At 33.8% G+C, this 9,149-nt stretch overlaps 1 long non-coding RNA gene across 1 annotated transcript; it reads left to right on the plus strand.

The window, feature by feature from the left end:
• Positions 1-2,429: 2,429 nt before the first annotated feature.
• On the plus strand, positions 2,430-4,617 carry LOC117281364 (uncharacterized). Its single transcript, XR_004511986.2, has 3 exons — positions 2,430-2,647; positions 2,847-3,139; positions 4,445-4,617. It is a non-coding gene; the product is annotated as an uncharacterized lncRNA (long non-coding RNA).
• Positions 4,618-9,149: the final 4,532 nt, after the last annotated feature.

Below are 9,149 nucleotides of genomic sequence, written 5' to 3' on the forward strand. Positions count from 1 at the left end.
TGCTCTCTTGTGCGGTCACGCACCTCCGACCAATCCTTCGCAAGTGTGATCGCACCAGACCAACAACACATCAGCAACCTCTCTAAGTCTAAATTTCGATCCGTTAACCATCCAAAATACACCCGATACCTCTGGGACCTCGACCAAACATAAAAACAAGTTTTAAAACATCATACGAATTTAGTCGAGGCCTCAAATCACATCAAAAACACGAATCGCACCCCAATTCAAGCCTAGTGAAACTAATGGATTTCCAACGTCAACAGTCGATGCCGAAACCTATCAAAACCAACTCTGATTGATCTCAAATTTTGCACACAATTCATAAATGACACAATGGACCTATTCCAACTTCTGTAACCAAATTCTGAGTACGATAACCACAAAGTCAATGCTCGATCAAACTTCTCAACTCTCCAAACTTTAACTTTTTCAACTTTCGCCAATTCAAGTCAAAATCACATATGTACCTCCAAATCAATAGACGGACACACTCCTAAGTCCAAAATTACCATACGGGGGCTATCAGTACCATCTAAACTCCATTCTGGAGCTATTTACACATAAGTCAATATCCTGTCAACTTAGGCTTCCAAACATAGGACTAAGTGTCCCGATTCATTTTGAAACATCTCCGGAGCTAATACCACCATGCCAGTAAGTCACATAACAACAAATGAACATAGAATAAGCAATAAATGGGGGAACGAGGCTACAATACTTAAAACGACCGGTCGGGTCGTTACAATCATATGTGGCTCTAGGTGGTATTTGGGATAGACTGTCGATCAAGCAGCTTGTACTGGGTAAGATGACGTTATTGGACCTTTAATTAGCGTAATCGGATTCGGATACAGTATATTTGGATAAGAATGTCATTAGTCAACATAGAATTTGGCGATGGTTCTTGTCGGGCGAGAGAGTTCCACACCTTGTTGATTTGATGTATCATTAACAGTGTTGCGAAGGATTGGGTCAAGGTTTTATTTGATATGAGGTATGTTATCGGTACCGGGTTAGGTAGTTGACATCTAATGTGGTCGGAAGGTATTGCTATGAGTTTATGAGTTATGCGGTACATTGTGTGATTATATCTCAGGAGTATATTTATGACTTGGTACAACTTGTGGGAACTGATACATTGTATATATATGCGAGAATCAGATCTTATAGGGAATTTTAGATGTTGGGATTTGGTCCTAAGGTGTATGAGCTAAGGCTGAAGAAAGGATCATTAGTCAGGATTGTGCCAATGAACTCATATGGGTTATGGTGGCACGGGATAACTCATGGGTATGTGTATGGTGAGCTTATACAATGATTAGATGACTTTGCTCAAAGTTGTTTGAGCTTCTCCTAGGTGTATGGCATGGGTTACTTCAGCGCTGTAGCGCCTGGTATTCGAACATTGGCTCGAGACATTTTCTCTACCCCTTCTTACTTCTGGCATGTTCGAGGACGAATGTATGTATAAGTGGGGAAGAATGTAACGACCCGAGTGGTCATTTTGAGCTTTAGCATTCCGTTCGGTGGTTTGAATTTTGAGTAGCTTCATTGATGTATTATGACTTGCGTGTAGGGTCGGTTTTGCATTTCTAGTGGTTCATGATTGATTTGGAAGATTGACTCTCGATTTGGAAGCTTTAAGTTTGAGTTTAGGGTAAACAGACTTGAAATCGGGTTTTAATAGTTTCGATATGTTCGTATGATGCTTTTGACTTGTACGTGTGTTCGGATTTGATTTTGGAGGTTTTTAGAAGAATTCGACACAATTTGTCGAAAGTTGGCGATTTAAAGAACTTAAGAGTTCATAAGTTTGACCAAGCGTTGACTTTGATATTATCAGACTCTAATTAGTGTTCCAAGATTTTGGATAGTTCTATATAGTTGAATTGAATTTGTGTGAAATGTTTGGAAGTAATCTGAAGTGTTTAACTGTGATTCAGACACTCTTTTGAAAGAATAATGATTTTAACAACTTAAGAGAATTCTATTCGATTTGAGTCTCGATTTTTTGTTGTGATATTCCCATAGGTGTTTTGAGACTTCAGATAAATCTGGATAATATATTTGTACTTTTTGTCATGATTGGATGTGGTTTCGAGGGCCTAGGATGTGTGTTGGATCATTGGTTGAGAGACTAGTAAAGTTAAGGATTTGGAGTTTGACCACGATCAATATCACGTCAAGGTGACCTCTTTTTGGTATTTTGAGTGTGTGAGCATTTCATAGCGTATTTTATGATTGAAATGCATATACGGTTTGTGCTTAGAAAGTTTCGAATGAGTTTTGGGTGCTAAAATGAAGATTTTGCAATTGCTGATTTTCTGGTGCAAAAATTCTTAAAATAACGGTTATGCCCCTGAGTTCGTCCATAAATTTCACACTTTCTTTAAAACTTCAAAACGCCATATCTCTCTCATTTCAAGGCGAAATTAGGTAATTCAAAAGACTATTTTGGGTGGAATTCACAAGGATTATGTTGGGCTTATCAAAAGTGAGTTTTGGATAATCTAGCATCTGATTTGGGCTGGGACAGTTGTTGTATTCTTTTTTACTTATTTTGAAATTTAGTCACTTTTTCTCATAAAGTTTTGAAGTTCGGGAAGAGGCAAATTCTGAGAATATTTTCATCACTACTTTGTGGGTAAGTAATTTATATTTGGATTTGATTTTATATATATATATATATATATATTGATTCCACATATATTTCTACACCTAAAATATGAATTTTTAAAGCGAATTTGGAGTTTTTGTCTCCAAGATAAGAAAATATATTTTGGGTTTTTGAATATCGATTTGAACTCTGATTTAGAAACTAATCACATATTTGGACTCTCCAGATTATGGATCATCGGATTTTGGTATTGGTTCCAGATTTGGGCACGCGGGACCCAATATGACTTTTGTTGTCCTTTTGAAAATTCTTCAAAGATCGAAACTTTATTGATTGGGGTTATTTCTTATGGCATTGGATGACCTTTTGGGAATTCTTCAAAGATCGAAGCTTTATTGATTGGGGTTACTTCTATGTCATTGGTTGACTTTCTTGGTTGATGTTTGGCTAGATTTGATCCGGTTAGAGGTAATTTCTCAAGGAAATTCGATTTTGCATCTTAGGACTAGCTCGGATGAGGTAAGTATCTTGCCTACCTTTGGTTTGAGAGAATTTTTCCCAATAAATGATATTGTTTGCTACAAGAGGGGGTAATTCATATGCGAGGTAACGAGGGTATATGCATGTGCTAGGGTTATTCATGCTCGGGGTGATTATATGCTTTTAAGTGCCTTGTGGAACTTTGTGTTCTTCTTGACTTATGTTTCATTTGCTTCTATGAATATATGAGTATAGATATCCATGACAAAGATCATGTTTTACTTATGAATATCTTAATAGAACGCGGAGAACTATTCTCAAGATTGCTAATATATTTGATTTAGTTGAAGACATACTTTATATCATGAAAACCTATCTATATATGTTATTCTTGTGATATTTAAGTTCCCATATTCATGTTAAATATCATGTTTAAGTTTTGTTGAAATATTTGAATATTATGGTTCTCGAAATGTTGGCTCTCTATTGGTACAAAAGTTATGAATATCTTTCACGTGGAGTATTATGCTAAATCACTCTTCTTGATGTTCTTTGTGCTTCCAACCTTGTTTGGTACTATTTTATATATATATATATATGCTTAGTGAGAAAGAGTGAATGGCACGAAGGGTGTTTTCATGCTTATGAGAAAGAGTGATTTATGTATGAAGGGTATTTTCATGCTTTATGACATTAATATTATTGATGAAGGGTGTTTCCGTATCTTGTGTTACATATATGCATTCTATCTTGTTTGGTTGTTAAATACATGTCTTCAACTTTTCTTGATTTTTTTACATCTATGCCTCCTATCTGGTTTACTGTTGTCACCTACATGCCTTTGATCTTGTTTGTTACTATTATCTACATGCCTTCTAATTGCTTGTGTTGTTACATCTATGTCTTCTATCTTGTTTACTGTTGTTACATCGATATGCCTTCTACTTTGTTTGGTATTGCTATACTTATACTTGGTGATGATGAGATAAATGCAAGAAGGGTGTTTTCATACCATTTGATTTGACATATATACGTATGCTTAGTGAGGATGGGCTAAAATCACAAAGGTGTTGCCGTACCATTTGACTTAATATCTTTTACACGTTTATTGAGAAAGGCTCGGTTGTTATGCTTGATCATGCTCGTTATTTCTTTTATTTGACTCTTTCAATGTTATTTGTCTTTTATCTTGTTATTTCTCTTGCTTACGAATTGCACAGGTAATGTTAGTGAGTAACTTTTGACTTAAAAATCTCGCCACTACTTTATCGAGGTTCATCAAGATACTTACTAAGTACATAGGAGCGGTTGTACTCATACTATATTTTTGCACCTTGCGTGCAGATCTTGGAGCTGAGTAGCTGTGGAAGATGAAGCCTTGCATTGAAGACGTGCCAACATTCTAAATTCAAGCTGTCTTTTGTTCGTGGTAGTTTAGGACTTCATTTCTGTTTATGTAAGTTTCAAACTTATATTGTATTTATTCTTCACATTAGTTTTATAAATCTAAAGCTTAATGGCTCATAACATGTACTACTAGTCCTTGGGATAGTTGTTGTGAATTCTTTTGCAGTCTTTATTATTAATATTAATGATTTCTCACTATAGTTGTAAATTATACTGCTTGACTTACCTAGTGAGTCAGGTTAAGTGTCATCACCACTAGGTAGAATTTTGGGTCATAACAGATCAAGAATGTAATATTTACAGGAAATATGTGATATTCATGTAGAAAGGCAAATTCCAACAACATTGTATAAAAACAATATTGGAGCTTAATCAAAAGTAGGTGATAAAACGTTCAACCAGTTTGTTCAAGAGATAATTTGGAAGATCTCTTCACCAAGGCACCATCTTTCTCTACATTTAAGAAGCTGGCATGCAAGATCACAATATGTTGCCTCAAAGATATTAACAGACATTTTCATCAGAAGGAGTATAATACGCGTTACATACTTTTTCTCTTAATAAAATCTTTGTCCCACTGGATTTTTCTAGTAAGATTTTAATGGGGCAAATTGTAATGCATATTACTAGATATGCTACTCTTTTTTCTTCACTATGACTTTTTTCTCACGGGATTTGTTCTAGTCAAATTGTTTTGAGGCATATCATCTATTAATGGATATTCAATGGGGAGTGTTATAAATAATATTATAGTGAATGTCCATTAATTTTATAAACTACTTGGAGAGGAAGCTTTGATTAGAGGCCAAGATAACTAGGAAACAACCTATACTGACACACCCTAACCTTGGGAGCAGAACATGGCACCCGGTGCCTTAAACCTATGACCGAGTGGATCAGTCTTCCTTTGCTTATCATTCATAATCCATGTATGACACATGTTGGTCCTTTGTTTAAAACGTTGCCTTCCATTAATTTGGAAACATTACATAAATAAAGTAGTTGTTATATATACCATGACACTTCAATGAAAATTAATAAAAATGCATAGTCTAAACCCACATGTCTATGTAGCTTCTATGATAACATGAAAAACAAATATTGGTGATAGGGCCTTGGCAATACATAAAATAAATATCATAGTTTGAAACATCAAAAGATAGCCCCAAACATGAAGGAGGCTCATTAATGCCTGCTGGAAATGAGGGAAGTACCTAGCGAAGAGCCACATCGTCCAAGTTAGGCAGCCTAAATCCTTTAAAAGATGTAGCGCCCCCGAATAAAAAACGTAAGTACATGTAGAATAGTACTTGTATGTGTAGATAAATTCCCTCACATAAAATGGGACAAGGGCATGTGTAAAGGAAAACATGAAAGAGTAATATGCAATGTAATACTAAAAGCCTATAAAGCAAACATAATTGAGCTTTAATCTTTTAGACAGACCTTTTCATTTCCGGAGGGAGTCCCTAGCACCGATATTATAATCTGTCACCATGTATACATACATGGAAGTCGAGCCCCTCCTACATCGACTAGGCGTCACCACCACCATATCGTGTGATTTTGATCACGTTCTAGCAATCATGATTCCAAATCAAGGGTGTATATATATATGTGTAGTCGTCCAGTCCAACCCATGGTCCGATTATTTACCTAATGCATGTGTAGTTTTGGGTTTCAATTATTTCCAAACCTTCTTAACTCTCTAAAGATACTCCCAAAACTTTCTTTTTCACTTGGCACTTTTGTCCTTAAATAATAATAGATGGCACTTTTGGCCCTTAGGTCATAAATACTTAAGTTAGGCTTAATAGTCACACGTCACTTCAAAAACATCTATATTAATTAGTATGAATCAGAAAGTCGCATTTAAGTTCTTGGAAGGCCTTAAAATCATGTTCATTTATTAGAGAACTTGAAACTTTAATAGCATTTTTGTCTAGTGAAAACGTAGCATATGAAAGGTTAACTCTTGTAGAGATCAAATAGATAGAATATGATTACTTGTCACTCACAGCTATATACTAATAATTTGAAAGTTATTAAGCCATGAGATCATGTGTAGTGAGCATGGTATTTTTAGCAAAATGATTCTATGGGAAGAGTTTGGCCAAAAATACCTCAATTTCATTTTTTAGGGTACTACCATGTACAACTAAGAGCCTGTTTGGCCAAGGTGCCAAAAACTGTTTATTTTTAAAAGTACTTTCTTCTAAAAGTACCTTTTCAAAAGTATTTTTAAAAAATAATAATTTGTGTTTGGCCAATTCATTTAAGAGGTACTTTTTGCAATATTTGATAAACAAATTGTGTTTGGTCAATCTTTATAAAAAGTGCTTTTGAGTGTCAAATTACCAAAAAAGGATAGTGCCAAGGTTTTATAATTATTTTAAAAAAATTTAAATATTTATTATAAGAGATTGTTATTATTATTTTTTATTTAATTTAATTAAAATATAAACAAAGTAAACATACATAATAAATATTTAAATTATTGTAACATATATAGTTATACTAAAGCAATAATATTATCTAGTATAATTACTTGTTATTTACACGATGATTTGAATAATCAAAATATGTCATTCAGTATAACTTAAAATTTATTCCATAAATTACTCTATATTGATAATCAACCATGAAATAATAAGCAAAGTCACTCACACATGATAATATTTCTCAACAATTTCATCTCTTAATGTATTACGCAACGCCTCCATAATGGTAGAAGACTTGTCTTGCATTTCTAAAGGAATACCAAACGGCCCATCTCCTTCCTCAATCTCTGCAATAATGTTTTCATTAGCATAATAGTTGAACTCCTTATTAGTAAAAGAATGTCGTCGGATGAAATTATGTATAACTATGGTAGTTGTAACAAGATGAATCTGAATGTCAAACTTGAAAGATGGCATTGAGCGTAAAATAGAAAACCTATTTTTCTAGACTCCAAATTTTCTTTCAATTGTACATCGAAGACTGGAGTGAAAAAAATTGAATGCCTCATTTGGATTTCTAAAATTAGAGTTGCGCTTGAAATCTGGGAGATTATATCGATCCCCCTTATACGATCCTAAATAACCAATCGTTGTTGGATAACCTGAATCAACTAAATTATATTTACCTACACCAAGTAAAAAAGAGTTAAATAAGATGAATAAAAATAAAATCTACATATTAAAATAACACAAGGCATAGTATTAGTGTTGCTTACGTGATGGAGGATGAGGAAAGTTAAGGTTTTGCCTTCTAAGTGCCTAATCAAATATTCTAGCATTATGCGTAGTACCTTTCCACCCAGGCCATACAAATGTGAAGCACATGTCCCAATCACATACAGCCATTATGTTTTGTGAAGTGAAGCCTTTTCTACCAATGTATTTGATTTGTTCCTTAGAGCGAACAATACAAGGCACGTGTGTGCCATCTATAGCTCCAATGCAATTTTTAAAATATGGCCAATATCTGTCATCTTCTCTTATTTTAGGTTTAATATCAGAAAAGGTTGGATCTTTTGTCTTAATAATATCCATAGCCAATTTCAAACATGCTATCAAAATATGATAAAAATATTTGCTAACAACCTCTCCAGAGTGTTGGAATCGTTCTTGAATCATTCGATTCCCTACACCATGTTCGGCCACCAGTAAAAACATAGCAACCATCTCCTCTATGGTCATTTTTCTTGTTGCTTTCAAATCATACTGTTCATTTAATGTTTTGCATAAGTCAAGAAATATATGTTTTCCATCCCAAACATCTCATAACATCTATTATCAAGCCCTTCAAGTATCTCCTTGATGAAATAAAATCCTGTATGAGGAGAAGTTCTCAATGGAGTTTTTAGACAAAATTTTAAATAATATTCTGATGCGAAAGCTACACTGAAAATTACCAAATCAAGTACATCATCATCGTCTTCTATTTCATTTATAAGAATTCATCAACATGCTCATCATTATTTACTGTGAATGACACATCTGTAAGAAAAAGAACAAAATAAAATTGCTTGAATAACAATCTATATACTTGTTATAAAAAAAAATTAAAAATCAACCAAGTACAACGACATAAAATTCCAATATTTCAAAATAAATATTAGTAACTTGAATAAAAGTCAAATATACATTCCAATAACCATAAAGCATAATTAGAACAACATTTTAAAGCAAATTTAAAGTTCCAATAACTAGTAAAATAATGCAGATAATAATAGGTAATATCATTAAATTTATTCTTTTTGAAGCTCAGACATCTTTTCCAACTACTGCAATTGTAATTTTGGATCTTCCTGTGCTAAAAACATTTCTCTTATTGGTTGCTTGACTAGTAGCACACTTGCTTTCCACCATAAATCGCTACCAACAATCATACCGGGTAAATTACGAACAACATCCATTACATACTTAATACTATGTGTAGAGTCTATTGATGATGTAATTCTTAGACTGGTATTGAATTTATTTTTCTCTTTTTCATTTATAGCAGTTGATGCTTCTTTTTATTCTCTCACCACTATCACTACCACGCACGTTTTCAATCACATTCGATTCTTCTCGATTAGTTTGTTCGAATCCCTTTCTATATTCTTTTCTATGTCATCAATATTCACAAACTCTTCATTGTCTATAGGAGTTCT

This window comes from Nicotiana tomentosiformis, chromosome 2 (assembly GCF_000390325.3).
Source record: "Nicotiana tomentosiformis chromosome 2, ASM39032v3, whole genome shotgun sequence".
Classification (NCBI taxonomy): domain Eukaryota; kingdom Viridiplantae; phylum Streptophyta; class Magnoliopsida; order Solanales; family Solanaceae; genus Nicotiana; species Nicotiana tomentosiformis.